This window comes from Lutra lutra, chromosome 15 (assembly GCF_902655055.1).
Source record: "Lutra lutra chromosome 15, mLutLut1.2, whole genome shotgun sequence".
Classification (NCBI taxonomy): domain Eukaryota; kingdom Metazoa; phylum Chordata; class Mammalia; order Carnivora; family Mustelidae; genus Lutra; species Lutra lutra.
Window position 1 is genome coordinate 68,829,131 of NC_062292.1, and position 12,547 is coordinate 68,841,677.

The following is a 12,547-nucleotide window of genomic DNA, read 5'->3' on the forward strand; positions in this document are numbered from 1 at the left end:
ATCACCTCTACAGGCGCAGCAACGGTTCGAATGTGGGGTGCGGCGGGGCTGTCCCTTCAGCCTTAGAAGCCCGGGCAGGAGCGAGAGCTTCGGAAGCCTACAGATAAAGTCCTCCCTTCCCCAGGCCTTTCCCGCCGAAGCTCAGAGCACAGCCAGTGAGGTGCTCCCCTGGGGCTCCTAAGGCACAAGAGGGATTCAGAGACGGGGGGACTCCAGTGCTCATTTCCTACCAGGATGATCCTGTGGTCTTGGCTCTAGCTCTGTGGCCCATGCACCTGATCCCTGCTTGTCCCCCTGTTCCTGGCCTTTCCACCTATTGTGAGAAATACTGAATTTCCTTCCAATAAGCCCTTTTCTGTTTCAAGTGGCTCAGAGTCAGTTTCTGTCACTGGAGGCCAGGGACTCGCCAGCAGAGGGGTCAGTAACGGTGGGAAGGTCCAGACCCAGGAGGCTGGAAGTGTCAGTTGCAGACGTGTCCCCAGGGAAGGACAGGAGCTCTCCTTGAGCAGGTTAAGGTTAGTTGTGAAGTGCTCAGGGAATGGGTTGAGATGTTGCATATTTGGGACTGGGCCTGGGACAGTGCTCTGAGCGAGCAGCGGGCAGATGGAGCAGGGAAAGGGGTTTGAGGCCCTGGAACCCACTTGAGAGACGGCAGCTGGCAACCAGTGCCCGCGAGGACCAGGCAGGGATCGGAAGAGGAATCTGGATGGAGAGACGTGGGCCCCGATGTAGATGAAGAACAAGAGCTGGTGCAGGGAGCCTGGAGATGCAGAGGGGCTTGAGGAAGTTGGTCCCAGGAGGAAAGTGTGAGGGTGGGAGTCCAGGTTGGTTAGGGGCACAGCTGGGTTTCAGAGTGGAGGTGGGACGGGGCTGGGAGGGAGGGGTTGGCAGGAGGCACCTGTTCCCGGATCAGCTGCTCCCAGGCCTCCCCAGGCTGGAGAAGGGGCTTTGCTTCACTAGGTCACTGCCTGGGATGTGACCCTGGGCAAAGCACATTGGGCTTCAGTTTTCTCCTTTATGACACCTCCAGAGGATCACGGTCGGAGGTGAGCAAGACGATGCAGGCGCGGCACTCAGAAGGCAGGTGGGTCTGCAGTGTGAGAAGACCATGGGGTTAGCGATTATGATAGGAATTCTGGGGGCTTTTATTGCACAGTGACAGTCACGGATTCCAGTCCCAGGCTCCTGCTCTTATTTCCTGACCCAGGACCTCATGCTACCGCTACACCCCTGCCAAGTCCCCCTCAAACATTGCTGATGGTTCCCCGGGCAGGTCACATGGGCTCCTCTGGGGTCCCAGCTATCGCTGCCTGCCAGGTGGGGAGCGGGCAGCAGGGAGCTCCCTGTTCTCTCCCCTGTTGCCTCTGCGGGGTCCTCTGGCGGGTCTGGGCTGCACACAGCTGCTCTGCGGCTGGACCGACGATGGGCTTGCACCTCGGTTGCCAAGCTGTCCCGCCAGGTCTTCCGGTCCTCTCTCAGGTGAGGGCTTTGCCGTGGAGCCCTGGGGGAGCTCCCTCAGCCCCTCCAGCAAGGACTCTCCTGTGAGGAGTGGTCCCCTCCTGGCTGCTTGGAGATTTCCCACCCTGGCACACACTTGCCCAACAGGACTGTGTCCTGCCACAGTCTGTCCTGGGACAGTGGCCCAGCCAAGGCTCTTGGCAGAAAGCATGAGGCTGGCCCTGACCCAGGTGCGGTTGGCCAAGGGCACAACCAGGGCAGGGGGCGGAGCCAAGAGCACCAGGTGGGGGACAGGTCACCTGCCCATACTCTATCACAAAGGCCCAGAATGGCCGTGAGGCCCCAAGGCCCTTGTCATCACTGATCTGCCTCCTGTCCCCACCCTGTAGGAGGCTGAGGACATTCCCGAGACCTCCCCCTCCTGGGCCCACCCCTCCCCAGGGGCCTGTGTTGGCACAACTCTCTTGACGTAGAGGGCAGCTGCACAACACCGTGGGTCAGTGGATGAACCTGGGTGCCCTGCGGGGGTCGGAGGAGGCGAGGGCTGGCAGGCAGTAGTGTCTGACCCTACTGCGGACCCCTGTGCCCTTCTAGAACAGGCAAATCGAATGGACGGTGACCGGTAGCAGTTGAGCGGTTGACTGGGAGAGGGGGTGGGCGGGAGGGGCTGGGGGTCTGACTGGAGGGCGGAGGCAGCTCTCTTGGGAGATGGAAATGTCTTCATCTTCACGGGGTGGTGGGTGTCGTGTGAATACACTTGCTGAGGGTCATCAGCACCCACACGCTTGGAAACGTGTCAATACGGGGCGCCTGAGGGGCTCTGTTGGTGAAGCGTCTGCCTTCAGCTCAGGTCACGATCTCGGGGTCCTGGGACTGAGTCCCACGTCGGGCCCCCTGCTCGGCAGGGAGTCTGCTTCTCCCTCTCCCTCTGCTGCTCCCCCTGCTTGTGCTCTCTCACTCTCAAATAAATAAAATAAAATAAAATGTGTGAATAGTACCACACACAAGTTCCACTTCACTGAAGGTGACAGAAAACAAAGAACACCACCGCCACAGCCCTGGTCGCCTGGAGACTCGTGTTTGTGAGTGGAGGAGAGGCTGGCGAGAAGCAAGACGCTGTGAACGGGGCTGGAGTCCTGAGAAAGGCCCCTCTCCCCCGGCTCCCTCCGGGTGGGCGGCCCCAGCCCCTGCTGGGAGGAGAGGGGCCTTTTCTCTCTGCCCACAGCCGCCCTGACTCTAGGGACCACCGGCCTCCGACCAGGAGGCTCTTGGCTTTGAGGAACTCCTGCTCGCAGCTGCCCAGAGCCAGCTAGAGTCTGTCCTCTTCCGCCCTCACTAGAGCACCTATAAAATAAATATGACCTAGAGGGCCAGTGACTGTAGAAGACACAGATGAAATGAAAATAAATAAATAAATAAATAAATAAACACACACACCCCCAACTCACCCCAAGCCTCACACCGAAAAACCAGCCAAGCTGGGTGGGATGTAGAGCGGGTGATATTCACATAAGGTGCTCGGTTCCTCCCTCGGGCAAGTAAAGCAAGTTGTAAAATTTGAAGGCACATTTTAAAATTGTTTAAAATCCTCCAAATGTGTTTCCTGTCTGGCACTGTGTATGGGGAGCTGGGAACACGCGCGTGTGTGGCCCGGAGCTCGGGTTAACGAGGGAGTTTGGAGGTGGTGATGTGGAGGGGCTGGCGGGCCGCAGGGCCGAGAGAAGGAGCCCGTTGTTGGTCAGGGTGTGTGTTCTTAGTGTTGGAATGTGCGGGAAGGGCCTCAGGACTGGGGAGGGTGGTTTCTTCTGGGAAATTAGCATCTTTTAAAAAATGACTATACTTATAAATCATTAGTTAAAGGCCTGTAGGGGCAATAATGCAGGTGTGTGATTTTTACTTCTGAAGCGAGTGGGCGTGATAGGATTTGACAAGACGTCATCGTTAGAAAGCAGCGGCTACATTTGGATACATTAGATGATGAGGTGGATCACGTCCCTCCCCCACCACCTTCCTGGCTTCTTCCTTCCTTCTGGGGCCTTCACCATGCATCTGTCCCTCCCTCTTCTGGGGCCCCGCGACTTCTGTATTTTACAAAGTTTACTTGGTCCCTTCCCTTTCGAAGTTCCGCTGAATGTGTCTGAGTTTGTGTGGGCTCCTGGAGCACGCGCTTTGGGGACCAGAGCCCGGTGCCGGCCGTCAGCGCCACCTCGACTGCTCTGTGCTCAGAGCGGGCTCCTGCTCAGCTTCGTGGGACTAAACCAGTGGGCTTTCTAAGAGCACGACTGTGCAGACAATCCTGAGTGAGCAGGCAGCCCCCGCACCGGCTCAGTGCACTGGCGCGCACCTAACTGGGAGGTCCTCACACTTCAGAATTTTATTTCATTGTCCGAACCCTCGCTGGAAGGTACCTATCATTGTGCTGAATTTAGAATTAGTGGACTTCGAGATGTAATTTGAAGAAAATGTAGTTTTATTTTATTATAGTTTTGACCTCTGTAGTTCTAATGTCTCTCTTGTTAGGAACTCCTCTGTTGGGGGACAGCACTCGTGGGGGGGCAAGATGACCCATGGCGAGTCTGTCTTCTCTAGGACTTCTGCTGCTGCCTGACGGCGGAGGATGGAACGTTCTGGCTTCGGAGCACTATTCTTTGGGGGATGGATCTCGTGGAACCCAAAACCCAGAGCGGAAGGAACATTCGCAGGACCTCAAGCTGCAGCCTGGTCAGGCGCCGAGGTTGAAGGCAGCGGCGATCTGGACGTCTAGGTTTGTTCCGCTCCCCGGAAGGAAGGACAACAACGACAGTTGTTAGCTCCCTGGCGTGCAGTGGTGAGGCCGCCTTGGGGCAGAGCTGGGGCGGAGGCCTGGCGTGGACCTTTACAGGGCGGCGGTCCTCATGCCCTTTCCCTGGCTTCCCCGCTGCCCTGGGGAGGGCCTGGCGCCTGGGAAGAAACAGGGGCTGAGGAGCCAGGAGGGCTGGGAGCTAAAATGCTAAGGAGCAGCGGTCTGGAGTCTCCGTGTTCTCACCTGTGAGAAGTGAGGAAGATATTTTAGTAAAAGGCCGGGCAGCCGTAAGTGCGCGTGCGGGCGGGTGTAAAGGGCACGTGCGCGGGCGGGTGTAAAGGGCACGTGCGCGGGCAGGTGTAAAGGGCGCATGCGCCTTGCCCCCCAACCCCACCTGGCAGGCCCCCTCGTTCCCGCGCCTGCCCGCGCATGGAGGCTACACTCCCCTCCCGCTGAGGCTTAGGACTTCGCGGATGAGCTTGGGGCACCCCCAGTGACACTGCCCCTCGGACAAGCAGTGATGACTCGCTCAGTGCGGGTACGTCCGCCGCCGCGACACACGGAAGGTTCCCGTCCGCTGGGAGTGCGGTCCTCGGCTGCGGAGTCCCACCCTGCGCGGGCCTCGCCGGCGGACGGGGGTGGCTCTGCTCTCCCGCCGCCCTTCAGGACCCGGGCCCCTGCCTGTCGGCCTCTGCGCGGAGTGACCTGGGCCCCGGGGAGCTGCTGGGCGGAGCGGTCGTGCACAGCCCTGCACCGAACCCCTCAGGAGCCCTGGACCCGGGAATCGCGTCCTCGTGGGGACCCGGGGCTGGTCAGTGCCCCCCAGCTGGCAGCCGGGAGCACCAGGCTTCGGGCCACCGCCGCCGCGGCTCCCCGTGGGCAGTTTCGGTCAGGGCCCGGCTGACTGTGGCATTTGCTCACGTTTTTGTTAAGAGAGAGATGTTCTTCTTTTCCTAAGATTTTATTTATTTGTTTGAGAGAGAGAGAGAGCAAGCAGGAGCAGAGGGAGAGGGGGAAGCAGCCCTCCGCCCCCACTCCGCTGAACAGGGAGCCTCCTGCAGGACTGGATCCCAGGACCCTGAGATCATGACCTGAGCCGCAGGACGGAGCACCCAGGCGCCCCAAGAAGAGTGATGTTTGGAAGGAGTAGTACAGGATTGATTTGGGGCTGAGTTTCGTTTCCTGAGCCCTAGACGACATGGCAAAGACTGGTGCTTTGGGACCAGAACAGTGAAGTTTCTAAACTTCTAGAAACGTCTAAAATGCTGTTTGCTTTAATGTGTGGATAATTCTGGCACTGCTGTTGGAAGTGTTGTGAAACTCGTCCCTGAGCAAAGTCCTCTCTGACGCGGCCTGAGAGAGGGTGTGGGACACCCAGGTGGACGTGGCCGGAGGCAGGGAGCTGGGGCCACCTGGACTTTGGTCTTCCCAGGGTTTGCGAAGCACCTGAAGGAAGCTGTAGCCCTTTTTCGGGGAAGGTGTCAGTCACTAAGCAGTGGTATCTGATAGGTCGTCTCCGGGCTGTTCCTCAGGCAGACACCGTGGCTCCAGGCCTGGTGGGGGATGGGGTCACGTCCACCAAGTAGATATGGAGCCTGGCTCTAGTCTGGGCCTCAGCGGCCAGGTGCCTCCTCGTTTGAGCTGGGAAGTTTGACAAATGCGCTCTGGGCGGAGCACATGGGTTCCCAGGGCAGAGGGGGACTAATGAGCCGGAAGCCTCAAGCTGTCTGTCTGCCTGAGCTATGGGGTGGGCCTCCAGCCCTGAGAGGCTAGCTGCCTTTTTTTTTCTTAGACCCCGTTGTCTACTTTTATCCCCATCTGAATTTCTATGTGTTCTGGGGACTTGGTTTCGTTTTGTTTTGTTTTTAAGATTTTATTTATTTGACAGAGAGAGATCACAAGTAGGCAGAGAGGTGGGGGTGGGGGGAGGAAGCAGGCTCCCCACTGAGCAGAGAGCCCGATGTGGAAATCCATCCCAGGACCTTGAGATCATGACCTGAGCCGAAGGCACAGGCTTAACCCACTGAGCCACCCAGGTGCCCCAGAACTTGGGTTTAGAAGGAGGTGGGAGAGGAAGAGAGAACCAGGCTCTTCGTTCAGGAACTGAGGACTGGGGGGTCCCCTCCACCCTGGAGGGACCGCGGAAGGGGCTTGGGAGCCTTTCCCGGCTTGAAACCCAGTAGGCGGGAGAGCTGGGACTTGCAGTCGGGCTGTTCGACTTTGACCCTCAGCTCTTCCCACGGAGACACTCAGACCCTGTCCTTCAGGGGACTTGGGGGAATGGAAGGGGTGAATCGTACATACCTGTTTCTCAAAACCGCAGTACAATTAGTGAGAATCGTGGTGTGATAGTAGCGTGGCTTCCCCAGGACATGAGGAGGGAACACATCAATAGAGGGGGGAGTGGGGCTCATCGCTGGAAGAGGAAGCAGCTCGAAGGTGGGCGCCTGTGAGGCGAGTGCACTCCGCGTCCCAGGGTGCTCTCAGCCTTCAGAAGCATGAAGCACCCCCATGCTGGTGGTAACCCAGGGGTGAAATGGGGAGGGCTTGGGAAAGGGCAGCGTAGGGCAGAAAAGCCCCCAGATCTTTCCTGCACCCCTGCAAACCTCCCCCCAGAGGAGGCCTCCCCCCTGCCCTGAGGCCCTGAGCCACTGAGAGGTCACAGCAGGCTCCCTGCTATATACACCGTCTCTAAGCTGAGGAATTTGTATCTAGCCTGTAGGGCTTACTGGTCCGCCAGGATGTCTGGCCAGCGCCCTGCATGTCACGCGGCCCAGCACCCTGTTCATTTCCACCCTGAGCTTCCACCCTGCCTCCCACCTGGGGGATGGCATGGCCGAATTCCCCAAACCCACAGGAAACAGCACAGGAGCCATCCTTGACCTCCTCTCCCTCACTGGCCACCCAATCCTCTGCAAATCGTGTCAGATCTACCTTCCTGCAGGTTCTGAATGCGCCCCAGCTCTATCCTGCAGGCTGCCGGTCTCGCTCTCGCCCCTGGTCCCATTCTGTACACAACTGCCCAGAGAGACTTTTTTTTTTAAAAAGATTTATTTATTTATTTGACAGAGATCACAAGCAGGCAGAGAGGCAGGCAGAGAGAGGGGGAAGCAGGCTCCCCGCGGAGCACAGAGCCCCATGCGGGGCTCGATCCCAGGATCCTGAGATCATGACCCAAGTCGAAGGCAGAGGCTTAACCCACTGAGCCACCCAGGGGCCCCGAGACTTTTTTTTTAAGATTTTATTTTTAGGGGCACCTGGGTGGCTCAGTCGTTAAGCAAGCGTCTGCCTTCTGCTCAGAGTCCTGGGATCGAGCCCCGCATCGGGCTTTCTGCTCCATGCGAGGCCTGCTTCTCCCTCTCCCACTCCCCCTGCTTGTGTTCCCTCTCTCACTGTGTCTCTCTCTGTCAAATAAATAAATTAAAAAAAAAAAAAGATCTTGTTTTTAAATAATCTCTACGCCCAGCGTGGGGCTACTCGATAGCACCCCCTTATCAAGAGTCATGCCCAGAAACTTTGAGATGTAGAGTTTATCCAGGCTCCCCTGGCCAAACCTCCAGTGGCCCCAGTCACACCTACAGTGACATTCAGGTGCTTGCTGTGGTCTCCCCAGGCCTCTGTTGTCTGGCCCTGGCTCCCTTCTCCAGGGCCTCAAACCATTTTTTCCCCTTGTCCTCACTCTCCAGCCCTGGGGCAGTTTGCCTCAAACCTCAGGCTGGAAGACTTTCCCCGAGATACAGACTTGGCTGGTGCGGATGTCATCTCTGTGGGGAGATCTTCCTGAGGACTGTCTCTCTCTCTCTCTCTCTCTCACACACACACACACACACACACACACACACAGTGAGCAAGCTCACACACACTCCTGTTCCTCTTCACCCTCCTTTGCTGCTTTATTTTTTCTCATAGTACCTGTCACTGCCTGACTCCTATGTGTGTTTGTAGATTTCCTTTGCTATTTCTGTCTGGTTCTCCCAGGAGGTCTAAGCTCCATGGGGGCAGAGACTTTGCTCCTGAAGCAGAGAGCAGTCCCAGGCACCTGGGAAGATTTGAAAACATAGGAAGGGCATGGCTCTAGCCTCAGGAACACCAAACAAAACAGGTGAAAAGAGCAAATGGATAGAAACAACAATCCTTAGGCTGAGTGGGAGACCCCGCCCCTTCCCCACCTGCTTCCTGAAAGCCAGGACTGCATTTTCAGGAATGAGACCAGAGGACTCTTTTCTAGAAAACGCCGCAGAGGCTGGTCCCAGAGAAAAGGTCAACACTGAAAGATGAGGAAGTCACTAGCTGTTTGCTTATTCCTGACGCCCACCCGCAAATATTTATTGAGCACCTACTATGTGCCAAAAGGTATTCCAGGAGCTGGGACTCTGGCTGTGAACTGCACTGACACAGATCTCTGCCACGAGGAGCCCATCTTCTGGGAATGACCATAAACCGGGTCCTGCCCGCACTTACCCAACGGTATTTGTGCCCCCTGCTGACATATGAAGGGAAGCTGAGGACCAGCGGGCACCTGAGGAAGCAGCGATCACAGCACACAAAGGGAGAAAAGGAAATAGTGTGGGAAGTAGAAGAATCCCTAGGAAATGGCAACTGGGACACCTGGGAGGCTCAGTCCATGGAGCGTCTGCCTTCAGCTCAGGTCATGATCCCAGGGTCCTGGGATTGAGCCTTGTGTTGGGCTCCCTGATCAGCGGGAAGCCTGCTTCTCCCTCTCCCTCTGCCACTCCCCCTGCTTGTGCCCTGTCTCCGTCAAATAAATAAAATCTTCTTTTAAAAAATCATTTTTTAAGTTCTTTTTTTTTTTTTTAAGTAATCTGTATGCCACTGTGGGACTTGAACTCACCACCCCAAGACCAAGAGTCAGGTGCTCTAACTGACGGAGCCACCCAGGCACCCAAGTAACTGATATTTTTAGAGGTAAGAGAGGATTTGTGAAATAATAAGATTAAAAATAAACTAGGGCTCCTGGGTGGCTCAGTTGGTTAAGCAGCTCTCTTTAGCTCAGGTCATGATCCTGGGGTCCAGAGATCGAATCCCACATCAGGCTCCCTGCTCAGTGGGGAGTCTGCTTCTCTCTCTAACCCTCCCATGTCTTGTGCTCTCTCTCTCACACACATTCTCTCTCTCAGATAAATAAATAAATAAGTCTTTTTAAAAATTAGAAATTTGGGGCGCCTGGGTGGCTAGGTGGGTTAAAGCCTCTGCCTTCAGCTCAGGTCATGATCCCAAGGTCCTGGGATGGAGCCCCACATCAGGCTCTCTGCTCAGTGGGGAGCCTGCTTCCTCCTCTCCCTGCCTGCCTCTCTGCCTACTTGTGATCTCTGCCTGTCAAATAAATAAATAAAATCTAAAAACAAAAATTAGAAATTTAATTACTCAGAAATTAAATATAGGTTAGTAAAAACAATCAAAGGATTGGGAAGTCTGGTAGAAATCCCCAAGGAAGCAGATTCAATAGACAAAACGTTGAGGAATAAAGGAGAAAAATATAAAAATGAGAGAAAACTCTCAGGAGACTGGGCACACAACTGATAGGAGAAAGGGTGCGGAAGTTATCAAAGAACTAGTGTGAGACACCTCTCAGACCTTTTCTGAGCGAGCGGTAAAGATTCACGTCTGTGTGAAGCGTCAAGAAGCCGTGGCATGTCTCACTTGTCACGAGCAGCACGGGAAGCCAGGGGATCTTGGAATCTGGAGCAAAATGTTTCCCAACCCAAAATGCTACCCCTGGCCAAACAGTAAGAAGGAACAGGGCTAGGGAAAGAGCATGCTGGCCCGTGACACACACCATTTCTCTCCCATGGGCCGTGTCCCAGCAAGCCCCTGAGGTGTGTTGTGTGAGATGAGAGGGTGAGGAGGGGAATGAGACAGGCGCGCGGGTTGTGGCTCCTGCGGGAAAGAGGGGAAGGGCGCGCATTCCCAGATGGCCGATGAGGGGACGGAACACAGGGCAGCTGTGCACCAGAGCTAATGACCAGCCGACCCCCTTGATGGCAGGACAGTTGGCTGCAGGAGGAGCGTCTTCAAGAAAAGGGATGCCTGGCTGGCTCCGCGGGCAGAGCCCCTGGCTCTTGATCTTGGGGGCGGGGGGTAGAGGTCACTTAAAAAGAAAATCTTTTAAAAAAAGCACTGCCCAACTATTTGATGAGTTTGATCACATGGAGAGGATCGGCCAAAGAGCTTAGGGATGAGGAGTTTAGGGATGAATTTGTAATCAGGAGAAGAAAATGAAAATAAAGAAATAAAATAATCCAGGCAATATTTTATGTTCTTGTTTACAGATCTACTTACTTGGGAGAGAGTATGCACGCTGGAGTGCGAGTAGGGCAGAGAGACCGAGGGAGAGAGTCTCCAACAGACTCCCCTGATGACGAGCGCGGAGCCCAGAGGCTCCATCCCAGGACCCCGGAGATGATGACCTGAGTGGAAAACGAAGGGTTGGAAGCTCGACCAGCTGAGCCAACCAGACGCTCCAATCCAGGCAGTATTTTAAATTTAAGTCCATCTTTGAATAGGTAATGCACTCACATGGTTGAAGAATCAGAATGAGATAAACGGCCAATAACCGATTCTGTGCACCGGCTCCTCCCCAAGCGCGCAGCCATTTTTTGTCAGTTTCTCACGGATGCTCCCTGCGTTAGATGCGTCTGTATTTAACCGGGGTCCAAAACGCCTGACATGAAATTTGCAACCGTTTTCAAGTACACAGTTCAGGGAAGTTAACTACCTTCATGTTGTTGCGTTTCAGAGACTTGATAGGATACAAATACTGTGTAGACGCTATCTTCTCTGTCTTTTCTTTCTTTCTTTCTTTCTTTCTTTCTTTCTTTCTTTCTTTCTTTTTTAAGATTTTATTTATTTATTTGACACAGAGAGAGAGATCACAAGGAGGCAGAGAGGCAGGTAGAGAGGGGGAATCAGGCTCTCGAGAGCCTGATGCGGGGCTCGATCCCAGGACCCTGAGATCATAACCTGAGCCAAAGACAGAGGATTAATCCACTGAGCCACCCAGGCGCCCCCAAAAAGCCTCTTCGGAAGTCATAGGTGGACTCCGATTCTGGCCATGGTGGAGTAACAAGGACCACCCTCCCTCTACCCTCTTGCGTCAAAGAACGGAAAACCCACACCAACTATAAGAAGCAGTGGTGTTCAGACACTGGACAAGGGGCAGAGCGGGACAGTGATCCCTGAGAGAGAAGAAATAAATGAATCGGGCCCTAAAATTGTCCACACTTACTTCCCGGAGAGAATTTCCAGGCTGGCTGAGCCCAGGGACCTCCCAGCTGGAGGAGGCAGAGTAGGGATCCTGTTTTGATGGGAACTGTAAACCCATACATCCAAGGAGGCCCACAGACCTTAAGCACGAGGAACATGAAGAAAACCACAGGAAGAGATGTCCTAATCTGCCTTAGGCACTGCTGCAGAGTGGCGATAAGGAGAGAATTTTAAGAGCAGCCAGAAGGAAACAACATATTATATAAAGAGGAAAGGGAGACGCAGAAACAGTGGAAACCCAGAGGCTCCCAGCTGGTTCAGCGGATGGGGCCTGCAACTCTTGTTCTTGGTGTTGTGAGTTCAAGCCCCTCACTGGGTGTAGAGATTAGTTACCTTTTTTAAGATTTTATTTACCTATTTGACAGAAAGAGCACAAGCAGGGGGAGAGGGAGAAGCAGACTGCCTTGCTGAGCAGGGAGCCCGATGTGGATCCCAGGACCCTGGGCCGAAGGCAGAAGCCCAATGGACAGAGTTCCCCAGGTTCTCCTAGAGATTAGTTATAAATAAAGTCTTAAAACAAAATAAAATAAAAATAAAAACAGCAGAATCCAGAAGGCAGTGGAACACTGACTTTATAGCAATAAAAGATAAACACTGTCAACCTACAATTCAGGGGAGATATCGTTCAGAACTGAAGATGAAGTAAGGATGAGTTCAGACATTCAAAATCGGAATGACACCGTCACCAGCAGGCCTGCACTATGAGAAAGAATTTAAATTCTTCAAGCAGAAGAAAAATGATGCCAGATGGAAACATCCATCCATACAAAGGAACAAAGAGCACCAGAAATTTAGCCACTGATAAATATGCGGCTAAATATAAAAGACTTTTTTATTTTTTTATAAAAAATTTTAAGGATTGTATTTATTTATTTGACAGAGAGGGACACAGCGAGAGAGGGAACACAAGCAGGGGGAGTGGGAGACGGAGAAGCAGGCTCCCCGCTGAGCAGGGAGCCGGATGTGGGACTGGATCCGGGCACCCTGGGATCATGACCTGAGCAGAAGGCAGACGCTTAACCG